This window comes from Zalophus californianus, chromosome 14 (assembly GCF_009762305.2).
Source record: "Zalophus californianus isolate mZalCal1 chromosome 14, mZalCal1.pri.v2, whole genome shotgun sequence".
Taxonomy (NCBI): Eukaryota; Metazoa; Chordata; class Mammalia; order Carnivora; family Otariidae; genus Zalophus; species Zalophus californianus.
In genome coordinates, this window is record NC_045608.1 from 44,947,949 (window position 1) to 44,962,364 (window position 14,416).

Sequence of the window (14,416 nt, forward strand, 5' to 3'; positions counted from 1 at the left end):
GCACACAAGAGTTAGAAATGCCGCAGCTGGGGCTGAAGGAAGTCAGGGGAGTCACACTAATGATGGTAGGAGCAGCCTGGGAGACAATGAATGGGCGGGCTTCAATGTGGCAAATATTACAGTACATAACACATACATAATGCGAATGGCGGTCTGGCAGATACACGCTGGAGTGCCGCGTCCTGGGAAGGAGATTGGGGTTGCGTGTGGGGGCTGTCAAAGGGGACTGCTGATTTTTATTGCACCCACATATCACTTGTATAGTCAGTGGTGTGCTGGCAAACGTTTAAGAAGCAGTTCTCGCTCTCTCTCTCAGAAAAAAAGTTGCTATCGTAGTGTTCTCCACGGTGTAAATACTTACAGTATGGCTAAATTCAAGCAACCAATATAGGACCAACCAGCTCACAGATTCTTGGACATTTAAGAATTCGAGCACTTATTATGTGCCAGGTTCTGGGTCAAGCACTGGGGGAGATGGAGAAAAAAGTCTGATGTAATCCTTATCTGCCAGGAGACAGATATATAGCAAGGAAGCTCAAAGAGGAACTAGCGGAAGGACAGATTAGCCTTGGCAGGTGTGGCGAAGCAGGAGAACCAGAGAAAGAACCCTGAATGAACTTTGAAAGATGGGGTGATAGGTAAGTAATTAAAGAATCAGAAAAGACCCCGAAGCATGGATGTACATGATGCATTCAGGGAATTGCATAAGATTCTTGGCACCAAGAAAAGAATGAGGCCAGAAAAGAAAGCTGGGGTCATATTGTCAAAGGCAATGAATTTTGCTTTGTAGTAATGAGAGCTACAGACAATTTTTGAGAAGCATCCAGCAATAATTCTTAAAAAAAAAAAGATTTTATTTGTTTATTCATTTGAGAGAGGGGGAGGTGGGGAGGGGCAAAGAGAGGGGGAGAGAGAATCCCAAACAGACTCCCCACTGAGCACAGAGCCACAGGGGGCTTGATCTCACCACCCTAAGGTCATGACCTGAGCCAAAATCAAGAGTCAGACGCTTAACCGACTGAGCCACTCAGGCGCTCCAACATCTAGCAATAATTCTGATGGCAGTGGGGAGACTAACCTGTAGAAGAGATCACTGCAATGTTTCAAACAGAATATAACGAGAGCTTCAATTAAGGCAATGCGGTAGAGATAGAAATGGGGCTGATCCAAATGACATTTAGGGAGGAAGAACTGACAGGATATTGGATTGTCTGAAGCGAGTGAAGAGACTGGTTGCTGGAAGATAATACCCAGGATTTTGAGAAATGACCACGCTGCTCCCCGTGGAAATGAGTGACTTGCGATCCCAGTTCATCATTTTCTTTGTATCTTGCTGACATTTGTGAGTTTGAAAGGGAGAAGATCTGAGACATGAGTGACAGGCCATGAAAATGGCTTTGTTTTACTGTATTTGGATTTATAGATCTTGATTCTGGATAGTTATGCTATGAAAATTATGGACTTCTGATTTGGGATGGAGGGCCTTTCCCAAAACTGGGGAATAATAATTACCCCAGGAGTTTACTGGATAAATAAGAATTTATCCATGGAGCTTGAAAAAAGAATAAATAAGGGAAGGGAGGAAAGCACCTGGGTAAACCTGTGAATCCAGTTATTCCGAAGAGCAGTAGGCATGACATAGAAAGAATAAGGGAGCAGGAGGTGTCTGGTGATTCACATAAGAAAACAGTCGGGAAGGAGGCCAGAAATAATAGTTGATGCCTTAGATGTCTGTATACAAACACACATGGCATAGGTAACAAGCAAAGTCAACTCGGGATTATAACACTAGGTGTAAACATGATGATCTCACGGAAACCTTGTGGATGGGACTCAAGACTTACACCTAGTGATGAAATCAAACCTCTGCCCTATTCAAAAGAAGCATGCCTACGAAGTGGGGAAGGGGATTCATGTGTGTTGTAGAGGAACCGGCTAGAAGCCCACTGAAGAGCATACAGATGAATATTTAGAAGGAGAGGATCAGAACATTACTATATACCATTTTGCCAGAAGGTAATGGGGAAAAGATTAAATTTCACATTTGTATAAAACATCCAGATAAAATTCTTTCAAATTTCAATGGGAAATCTGACCCTGATTTCACAAACATAACATTTTTTAACATAACATTTTTGTATGTTTTTATGCTTGAAATAGCTACACGTGGTTCCTCACAAAACTTTTTATTTTTTAAAAATACTTATTTATTTATTTTAGAGAGAGAGAGAGAGAGAGAGAGCACAAGTGTGAGGGGCAGAGGCAGAAGGAGAGAGAATCTCAAGCAGACTCTGTGCTGAACATGGAGCCTGATGTGGGGCTCGATCTCATGACCCTGAGATCACAACCTGAGCTGCAACCAAGAGGTGGACATTTAACGAACTGTGCCACCCCGGCGCCCCTGACAAAAACTTTTTAAAAATGACCTCTTGAAACTCTCAATAATCTCTAACAAGGAAACAAATTTTGTTGTGTAAGTAGGTAACAAAAAAATTGAAATGTTTTTATAATTATTTAAACATGTACAAAAGTACTATTTACAACTATTTAAAAATGTACAATAGGACTATGGATAATCAAATAGTACTTCCCTTTTTTCCCATTGACATACGTAATGTTGAAATTCATATGATAAGGCAAACATATCCTTTGTGATGGACAGATACACTCCACTTGTCAATGGGGATAACCCTCTAGTCAGGTTAATAACCCCCTGTAGCCACTGTCTGTGGTGTTTTGTTATAGTAGCCTGAGCAAACTCATCCAGTGGAAATAGAGTTCAGCCCCCAGGAGAGAGGGGGCACTGGTGAGAACCAGGCAGTATGTTAGGGTAACAACCAAGCAGGGGAGTGGAACTTCAGTCCCAGAGAAGGAATGAAAATGAAAAAGGGGAACGGAGACAATGTCTAGTGATTTTTGGGCAAACTCTGTGAATTAAAGCTGTTGTCACAGGCTTTCCCAAACATAAAAGATCTTACATCAAATACAAGGTGGTAAGAACCCAGGAAGGCTGGTTCCACAGAGAGAGTGGCCCAGTGGTTGGGCCACATCATCGTGTGTGAGGTCCCTAGTATCCACGTCTGAGTGGGGTAGGCAAGGCAGTTGTATGGAAGCAGATTTAAGATTTATTATATAGAAGGATAAATTTTGGCTCAGAATTAAGAGAACTTTCACTTTTTCCTCTATAAGAACATTTGAAATTTAAAATATCATATTGTAAAATAGAAAAAAAAAATCTCCCCACGATTCCACTTTTTTTTTAAAGCAATCTCTACATCCAATGTGGGGCTCAAACTCACAACCCCAAGATTAAGAGTCACATACTCTACCGACTGAGCCAGTCAGGCACTCCCACAATTCCACTATCTTAACCAAATTCACCATATATTTCCTTTGTCTTTCTTCATGTATGTATACTATAGGTAGTTGGATATAGTAAGTGTACATATAATTTGCATCCTGATTTTTAAAGGAATAAAATTATAGTCTAAGCATGTTCCTATTTTGCTACATGGTTTCCTATAAAGATGACTATGAATGGTTGCATAAGTCTGGGGAGTGGATGAAGCATAATGAATGATTCCCTGTTGTTGGATGTTAAGGTTGTGGCTGGTTTCTTCCTTATCAATATTCTCTTTAAGTTTCCTTCCAGCACTGAGAGATTATGATTCTATGTTTGACAAAGGGAAATGAAAACCACTTCTCAAATTATCTTCTTCATCTCTAATTACTCTTAAGAAGGGGCCTTTTGAGATATCCTGACATGTTACATTAAGTAAGTCAGATTTCTGTTTATTTCCCGAGTGTCACTTCATAAAAATAATTTTAAGGAATTTCTATCTAGTTGACTATGTTGGACATTTTTTCCCCAGATGTATCTCCAAAATTTTCAAAATGGAAAATGACTATCAAGAATTTCTAGACACCCTTCATCCAGATTCCCCCAAAGTTAACATTTTCCCTAACCACAGTACAATAATAAAAACTGGAAAGTATTTTTGATACAATACTCTTATCAAATCTACAGGCCCAATTCAGATCTCACCAATTGTTGCACCGTGTCCTCTTTCTGATTCCAGATCCAGTGAGGAATCACAGGTTGTATGAGCTGTCATGTCTCCTTAGTCTCCATTAATCTAGAATACTTCCTCAGTCTTTCTCTGTCTTTCACACCTTGATATTTTTGAAAAGTACTGGCCAATTATTTTATAGAATGATCCTCAGCTGGGGTTGTCTTGTGTTTCCTCATGGATTTTTCAATACCCCACCATACTGATGTTGTGTCCTTCTCAGACTCTACGGGGAAGCACATGATGTGGATCTGTCCCGTTACAAGTAATGTTAACTTTAATCACCTGGTTAAGGTGGTGTCTGTCCAATTCCTTCACTGTAAAGTTACTATTTTCCTCGTAGTAGGTATTGTGGGGACCTACTCTGAGACTGTAAAAATCCTGTTTTTCATTATACTTTTACTGATAAATTTTAGCTTTTGTTGATACTTCTCTGAACCAATTATTACTGTGTTTTCCACATGATTTTCTTTTGTTGTTGTTGTTGTTGTTGTTAGTTCTCTCTTTATAGACTCTGGTTCTAGGAATCCACATGATTTTCTATTTTCATTATTCTTTCTATTGTTATTAGTTGTAATTTCCTTGGACAGGTTTTATAGAGTTCCTTAACCCATACAGCCCTCGATCATCCTTTTGTTAAAGCAAAAGAAGAGCATATTTATCTAGGGCTCATCCCGTGTTGTTCCTGTTATCAGAACATAAGGGAGCTGCCAGAGGCATGGAGAGGACAGAGCATCTTCATCTACCTGCATTGACTCCTGATTTTCTGGGTCTTCCTCAGCTAATTATAGCTCATTCTGCCAAGGACTCACACACGCTTCTTCATATATCATTTACCCTTCGATCATTACTGTAAAGTAACAAAGGAGGTAGCAATTGCCACTTCCATTCTACAGATGAGAAAAATGAAACCCAAGGAAGTAGATCCACTGCCTGGATCAGATAGCAGCACAACTAGAATTTGTTTCCAGTTCCTGGAGGTTTTTCGTTCCTATCTGGGGCTGGTCTAAAAAGTATATCCTTCTACTTGTGTAGGGATAACATGATACGTCTTCAAGAAAAGACGTTGCTTTTGAACAAACTTATTATCAATAAGACTGTCATGCTTTTGGCTATTTTTTACTGTTCACCATTATAATCCAGTCTATTATCAGCAAATAACAACGATAGTTACTTAAACATAAGCTTCTTACAGACATAAATTTCATTGACTGTTTTCATCTCAAGCTGAATTCTTGGTGATAACCTTAAATTCCAAATATGGAATCTACCATTTATCCAGAATGGTTAAGAGGTTCTGGTTAACTGAACATTACCCTATGGAGCAGGACCACCACCTTTCAAAGAATCCAAGCACAAAGATGAAGGGCAAGTATTCTTTAAAATCAGACAGTGTCGTATGTTAGTACGAAAAGCAACACTTACTGCATGGTGCCATTAAAACAGGAGGTGGGAGATAAGCTAATGTTTTCTTTTTAAGATTTTATTAATTTATTTGACAGAGAGAGAGACAGCGAGAGAGGGAACACAAGCAGGGGGAGTGGAAGAGGGAGAAGCAGGCTTCCCGCGGATCAGGGAGCCCGATGCGGGGCTCAATCCCAGGACCCTGGGATTATGACCTGAGCCGAAGGCAGACGCTTAACGACTGAGCCACCCAGGTGCCCCAAGCTAATTTTTTCTTAAATTATCTTCTATGTTACTTTATTTTCTTGTCATTTTCTTTTTTCCTAAAAATGGCATGTATGAGAAAGAAATTTTAGATTAGGTGGACTTTCTGGTGATTGGTATCTCGGATTTTAAAAATGTACTAATATATCTTTTCAACTAGTTTTTCTCTTTAGGGTACCAGTAGTTAAGAGTTTACCAATGGGGCAGCAAGCATCTGCACTTGTTCACACAATCAAGACTCACTGTGAACCCAGTGTCTCAGAGCAGGCGCCCCTCCTGGTTGGTGTTTTTTGTTTTATTTTTAAGGTCATTTGTGTCCCCAGTGTTTGTCCCTGTGCCTGGTACAAAGTAGGCACTGGATAAATATTTGCTGACTGATCCACAGACCCACTGACAGCCAGACTTCACATCCAGGGTGAGGGCCCGGCTGGGCCTTCCTGAATTCCTGGGATTTTTTTCCTAATTTCAAAAAACAATACACGGTCATTATAGAAACTTGTAAAATAGAGAAACTCACACACACACTCAAAAGAGAAAATAGAGCTCTTCCTTATCTTACCAGCCATAAAGCTGATTACGCCATAAAGATGAGCATTTTCCCATTTATTAAATATTCTTCAAAAACATGTTTTTAGTGGCAATAAAATGATCCATTGTGTGGATGTGCCCTATTTAATCATTTCCTTGTGGGTCATATAAATTCTTTACAATTTGCCACCATTGGAGATAATGTTGTAATGTTATACAGTAAACTCTCCGACTAGTAAAGCTGATTATCAAGCTGCTTTCCAAAAAGATTATATCCATTTAGGCCCACTTGCTAGGGCTCCATAGATTTTAAATGCTGACACTTGAGAAACAAAGGTTTTGAAACTACTCCTTTCCTTTTAAACAGCTTCCATTGTGATGAGAATGAGCTAGTTTTTTCCTGCAGACTTAATTCCGGGCCCCTGTGAAGGGTAGGGTAAATCACAGGGGAATGGATAATTTGGAAAACATGCCTGGAAACCTCAACCTAAATTGAAGAGAGAGCATTAGCCCTTTAAAAAAAAAAAAAAAAAAAAAAAAGCTTTTAGGAGCACCAATACCCCAAACTGAGTGATTAATAACACAAAACAACTAATATCATTATGCTGATTGTTGACACTTTATTTATGCCCCAAATTAAAAACTATTTTCTCTTTACAGAAGGTAAAATCATGCCAGTGAAAAGAGGAAAATATTTGGGCTAGAAAACAGTCAAAAGGAGAGAGTACTTGGGGCGCCTGGGTGGCTCAGTTGGTTAAGCGACTGCCTTCGGCTCAGGTCATGATCCTGGAGTCCCGGGATCGAGTCCCGCATTGGGCTCCCTGCTCAGCAGGGAGTCTGCTTCTCCCTCTGACCCTCCCCCCTCTCATGTGCTCTCTCTCTCTCTCTCATTCTCGCTCTCTCAAATAAATAAATAAAATCTTAAAAAAAAAAAAGGAGAGAGTACTTTAAAAAAATTAACATTCAATAAATAAATAAATAAAATTTAAAAAATAATTTAAAAAAATGAACATTTGCTTCTGAGGAATAGATGTTTCATCCTGAAGCAAAAACTTGATTTTCAAAAATAATATGTAATAACAGCCAAAAGAATATATAGGAAAATAATATATAATAAAAGTCAAACATTATTTGCTATTATCATAAAAAAAGTTCCATTCTTGTGCTTGTCTTTTTCTGCAACTGCTTAGTCCACCTCAGAGACTGGTTGACCAGGTGTTAGACTGGAAGCTTTGCTCAGTTCCTACTTCAAGTATCCTTTAGCTCCTAAATATAAGATGTACACATCTCTTTATTAAGTCGGCATTTAAAATGACTGTGAACCATTACAAACATCTAAAGTATTATTATTGCAATAAAAGAACTTAAGTATTTAAAATTTAACCCTTGGAAGGACAATTCTATTTCCAGGCTTCCAGTCAAGCAAAGGCTGTAATACTTGGAACTCTGTGGAAGGCTCTAGAGATAGAGCTCTGGGCTCTGAGCCAGTCATGCAGTGGGAAACCGCCATTTTAGAAAGTGGGATTTTTGGAGTACAGTGGGAGTGAGACTGAAATCAATCTTTATGCGGGACAATTTTGCCTGAGTAATTGACCCTTTCTTTATTTTATTTTGTGTTTTCGCTGATTGTCATGAAACCCATTCCAGCTTATTTTCCAATCACAAGCCTATTTATTACATTTTACAGCCTGGTGGCTCATGAATAAACACTGTAACCACCATTAGTGAAAAGGGGATACTCTGTAGAGAGTTGGGGTAATGTGCTTTTATTAATGTGAGGTAGTTGGGAAAGCCGTATTGACCCCACTTTCTTTGTATCTTTCTTTAGATAGTCTCATGGTTGACCTTGTAACCTCAGTGCACGATTGGCTAAAGACAGACCATCAAAAGTGGAATAAAGCCACCAGTGTTTTGTCCCAAAGCATCCTGGGAAGTCAATGGATACCAAAGCTATTTTGTCAGGAGACAAAGAATAAGTCATATTTCTAGGGCCCTTATGTTTCCCTTCAACAAGGAAGTGGAATGGAGAGGAAGATGAAAGACACATAACCACTACTAAGCGATGCAAGATATGTTTTTCTTTCTTCTTTTTTAAAAAGATTTTATTTATTTATTTGAGAGAGAGAGAGATAGTGAGCAAGAGCACGAGGTGGGTGGAGGGGAAGAGGGAGAGGGAGAAGCAGGCTTCCCGCTGAGCAGGGAGCCTAACTCAGGGCTTGATCCCAGGACCCTGAGATCATGACCTGAGCCGAAGGCAGACACTTAACTGACTGAGCCATCCGGTGACCCAAGATATGTTTTTCTATTGACATTCTCCTTTCTAGTGGTGGTGGTAGATCTGAAAGTTCTAAGCTGGAGTGAAGGTCTAAGTAGCTGGGATTTGGGACAGAAACTGGGGATCTATGGTCCAGGGCTCCTAAAGGATGGAGGTAAATTGTATTCTAGGATGAAGTGAACAGAAGTAGAACATTTCCATTTCCATCCTCTGATGCCCACACTTGCATGCCTGCGCCTGTTCATCCAGCTTTCCTAGCTCCACCATGCCACATAATACATCCCTTGGTGGCTGGGGCTGGGGTCAATGGGGAAAGATGGTTTAGTGGATATTTTTGGTATTCTGCCCTTTTCTCCTCTTTACCCAGCTCAATGGACCATGTTTTCATTTGAGTTTACATCCTTACCTATGTACTCTGAGGTGAAATAATCTCAACCTTAACTCTTAGTTGGCTCAATCCAGTCAGCCCATTCCACTTCCAAGCTAAAGGCACTGGTTTGGGTGTGGGTATATGGCTTACAGGGTCCCATCAAGGTGAATCTCAGGATTCCTGCTTGAAATCCTATGACTGGGGTGCTTTCTTTCTCCTTGCTCCAGGAAGTATAGGAACCATTGCAGTCCTTTTGCCACCTGACAGAAATGACCTAAAGATGAAGTCAACAAACGGGAGAGGCACACACAAGTGAGTGGCAGAGAAATGGAGCAGGAGCTCCTGGGTTAAAATTACTCTGAAGCTTGCCCCACTCTGAACTTCCAGTTACATAAACACACGAATGTCCTCATTGTTTAATTCCGTTAGAGAAGATTTTCTGTGTCTTGGAACAGAAAACATTCTAACTCTTTATAGAGGGGTGCAGGTGTCTTGTATCTAGGCATCATAAGGGATATCTTTAGAGACATTGTCTCCCTTCTTTTTTTAAAAGATTGTATTTTTAAGTAATCTCTGTGAGGCTCAAACTTACAACCTTGGGATCAAGAGTCACACACTCTACCGACTGAGCCAGCCAGGTGCCCCAACTCTGTCTTCCTTCTGACATGATGTTATGAATGGTAGTCACTCACTCACATTAACCTAGAATGTAGATTAAACAGTATGCATCTGCAGTGAACAATGCTAGAAAGTCATACTATTTAGGCATATATAATACTGTATAACAAGAGGGGGAAGGACAGTATTTGGGCTCTAATCATCACTTATCACATTATTTCTATGACAATATTTGCTCCAAGTCCCAAATAAGTGACTTACAAGTGAACTTTTAAGGACTCTCTGGATCTCAGGTTTCTCACCAGGAGGTCACATTAGATGAAATTTGAGGTATCTTCTAGCTTTAACATTCTATGATTCTTTGCTACCAGTTCTTTTTAAGCAAGTAAAAGTGAAACCCGGCAATAGGGCAGCATTCTTGAGTAATATGGCATTTGAAGATTGTACATTTCCCATTCAGCAAGCTGTATCTTGTTTTCACAGCCGTTGAAGATTTGCCATCATTATTTTAGCCATTTTTGAAATTCTAGCATACTGCTCACATCTTGCCCCTAAATATTTATACACAGAATACCTTATTTCCCACAGCAAACTCATTTTTTGATTTGTCAGTTTTTGGAAACCTGAGAGCTCTAAACAGTCTCACATTTTGAAGCAAGAACAAATAGTAGTTTCCTCCTTCTCTACCCATGGATTTGTCAAAGCAGAGACTTTTTCTAAGAGTGGAGATATTTGCCATCTTTAGATGGTTTCAATCCAAAAATGCAATGGTTCAAAATACTTTTCCTTCAACACTTAAGTAATAATAGATTGAAAAACAAGTGACCAAGTAAGCACAGAGAGTGCCTTGAAATAAACAGATCCAGGCCTGGAATTGTGATTAGGTGAAAATGACCTTACCTCTAAGTGTGGCAGGTGATGGCCTACGTTGTAGAAAATAAATATTACTAAGAGACTCCTCCTCCAAGTCTTCACAAGACCACCAAGAATTTGGAAACTCTACCAATCACTGTTTAAAGAAACTCTATCATACAAGTCCCCACAAAAATAATAGTATGTTACCTTGGATGAGCTGGTTTTTAGCCCAATGGCTTCCAGTACCACACTAGCTTAGATCAGCCCCATGGCCACCTGCTTGGGGGTGGGTTGGTGGGAGAGGGAAGAAGACACAAAGACTGACTGTGGGGTAGCCTGATGAGAGCCCCTATTGGTTACACAGCACTAGTTATGAGAGACCAAAGATGATTTGGCCTATTTCAAACTGTTGCCTTGGGTTTTCCCTGTATATCTTCATTCACAGGAAGTCAATAGATCTCATTCTCTTTGAGTCTCAGAGGGTGTGGATTGCATTAGCTTGTTTTTTCCACCTTATTCCCATTCTCTGCCCTTTGGTTCCCCATTGTATGATCTCCTACAAAGAAGTCTCACCAGGACCCCTATTCTGTAGCCTGGCAGTTGCTCTGTAGGCAAGAGAATGGCTGATTTTATATGTTGCTTCTCTCCCCTGAATGGTGTACTTAGGTTATGTCCAGAAATAACGCCTCTTCAAGTGAGCCCCTGAGTTGGTGCATGGAGGGAGGAAGTGAGAGACAGTTCTTCTTTTGCTTCTTTCTTATCTCCAGCCCACAGTCCATGTATCAATGGAGAGATGAAGCAAGTAAGAGAAAATGTGATACTGATGTTTGTTTTTGATGTTGTGGAACAAAAGAAGCACAGTTGAACTGATGTGGGTCTGAGACTGTACAATGAATCTATTTGGTGTGCAGCTAATTAGGTAGGATATTTTATGGTGACAATTCCTTAAAAAAGGATTCTGTAGGGCAGGACCTTTATCTATATTACTCTCATTAGATGCTCCACCTTTTGTGGTGTTGTGGGAGAAATGTCTTTGACCTTAATTTCTTTAGCAGGTCTTGCCCTATTTCCCATGTATTTGGGGGCTTCTGGGAAGGGAAGACCCTTGGTGTGGATGATGGCTGTTTTTCTTCAAATAGCACACTAGGGCTATCACTAGGCACATCCCCTCCAATGAAGAGAAATTTTGACTACCCCAAACAACACAGTGGTAAACATAAGTGACAGTATTCTTAAACTGAGTTCAGCAAAAATGAAAGGAACTTGACATTGTATTTGAATGAGCCCTTCAGAAGTGACTCTTATTACTCTTTTCCCCTTTTTGGTGTGAACTTATCCTATTTTATTTTTGGTGTGTGCCAGTCATAAATCTGTTCATGTTATACCTAATGGCAAAAGGCATTGCTCTCAAGACTGAAATCTGTTCCTTTAATATTGGCATGATGGAAACAAAAGATCTCTGCTTCATGCTCATGGTGCTGGAGATGCCGTTGATGTTTAATAAATTCTTCCTGATTGGAACAATTAGCCATGAATTCTTTTAAAGTGCTCTTTCCAATTGGCTTGATAAATTAATGGCTAATACAGAATTCTGAGGACAGGCAATATTCTTAAGTGGCTGAATTGGGCGGGAGATGTGGACAACATTCTCAAGTTGGGTGATAGTAGAATATTGTGAAATATCCAGTCCATAAAAACTGAGGCAAAGCCTCAGTTGCAATAATAGCCCCACAATAGATTCTTTAAAGAGTAGCAAATTGACACTAGGTACAGTCATGATTTGTTTGTATCAGGATTCTTGGATCAGAAAATGACTCATATAGATATCACTTGATAATCAGCTCTATTCAATATAAAACCCCCTGCAAAAGTTGATGTTCAAACATTCTGGTCGAGGATCCTACTTAGAAGAAAAAAATTGAATTTTAGGAAGTCATATAAAGAGATCATTGTTTTTGGTGTGGAATGATGTGTGTTGATAATGCTGGATTTTATGCTTTGAGTTTGGAGCACTGCATCTGAAATTTTCAGTACTATCACACGCAACAGTTTATTCAGCAAGTATTTAGTGAATGCTTTGTGCTAGACACTGTGTGTGTTCGTGGGGAGATAAAAATGAACTAGACGTGATCTGTGCCCTTCAGGTCTCACAGACTAGAGGAGCATAGAGATGCAGTAAAGCTGAGCCACTTGTGACTCACTGTGTGTCACAATGATCACAATGCTGCCTGGGCATAAAGGCGGCAGCCATGATCGTGGGAGCGCGGTTGGGTGGGTGGAGGAAGAAGGGGGCCGCTGTGTGGTAGGGACACATTGTGATGGTCTTTGCTGGTTTGGGGATGTGTTTTACAATCATTAGAATCACTCCACTTGTGACTGTGGACACAGTCTGGAGGCGCTCACGAGGACAAAACAGGTGTGGACACGTGGGGCCAAGTTTTAGCCATCGTGCAGTGCTTCCTCAAGTGAGAAAGGTTGTTGACTTGCCAGAAAGAAGAATCTTTTACACTTGTTAGACATTAAAATATTTGCACCCTGAGAGAGTTTCAGTGCCTTGGCAACCTTCAGTTTTGCCTCTGAGAGGCGCCTGGGTGGCTCAGCTGGTTGAGCGTCCCACTGTTGATTTGGGCTCAGTTGTGATCTCAGGGTTGTGGGATCGAGCTCTGTGTGGAGCTCCACACTCAGTGCGGAGTCGGCTTGTCCCTCTCCCTCTGCCCCTGCCCACCTCTTGTGCACACTCTCTCTCTCTCAGATAAATACATACATAAAATCTTTAAAAAAAAATCCTAGGACTTCATTCACAGATCAAATTGTTGGCATATTTATCACTGTGGGGAAGACAGCACATTGGAAGGTGCTATATATATACAGAAAGGGTGAGTTTATGATCTTAAATAATCCCCAATAGGAAATGCCTTTCCCCCCTAGTTTTAGTATTCTTTATGCCTTTGATCACCTTCCTACCTAACTTTTTGAGCCCTTGACACCTTCTCTCTTCCCCCTCACCTCCCTTCCCCTTAAGAGGTGGCCTGAACTAGAAATCTGCATTTTTACTTATTTATCAAACAATTCAAAGCTGCATGTTGAGCCAGGCACTCTTCTAAGCACTTTATAAAAATCAACTTAACTGGGGCACCTGGGTGGCTCAGTCGTTAAGCATCTGCCTTCGGCTCGGGTTGTGATCTCAGGGTCCTGGGATTGAGCCCCGCATCGGGCTCCCTGCTCTGCGGGAAGCCTGCTTCTCCCTCTCCTGCTCCCCCTGCTTGTGTTCCCTCTATCGCTCTCTCTCTGTCAAATAAATAAATAAAATCTTTTTAAAAAAATCAACTTAACTCACATTTCTTTAGGGTGGCTACTGTCATTACCGCCCCCTTTTCACAGATAAGAAAAATGAGAAGTAGAGATCTTAAAAACTTCCTTAAGAACACACAACCAGAGAGCAAGCTGAAGAGCTGGGATTTGAACCCAGAGATTTATGCTCCCAAACTCCACATGGGTGCTTAGTCCAGCCACAGTGCTAAAGCATGGATATATTCTGCCTTGGCCTCACCTGCTCAACCACTGGGTAGGCTCCGTCCTACTTAACCAAGGCTGTTTCACTTTGGCTCAGAGCATGCTGAGCTCTTTACAGAAAGATGCCTTTGAAATGCAAAGGTTGACAGCTTTATTTGTGGACCCACACTGCGGTTTTTGGCTGGAGTCCGCTGGGCACTGGCTATGTGGTAGTCAGTCTTTAAAAATGGTGTAATATTCACACTGTTTTTGTTGGATAATTGCATGCCTTTAATTTGTGGTATTATAAACAGAGCAGTAATCTGGTTTAGGAGTAGCCAGAAAAAGTTATTTGATATCCATTAAGTCAAGCTGCTATTTTTATTCACCTCTGTAGAGGTGAGTATTATGGTCCAGAAAAAGCAACATTATAATATATTCTAATGGGTGACTCCTGACTGGCTAGGTTGGGAGAATGAAAAAGAATCTTCTGAAGACGGTAGGGAACAATTCTGCTTGCTTCCCTAACAGGTGACTACA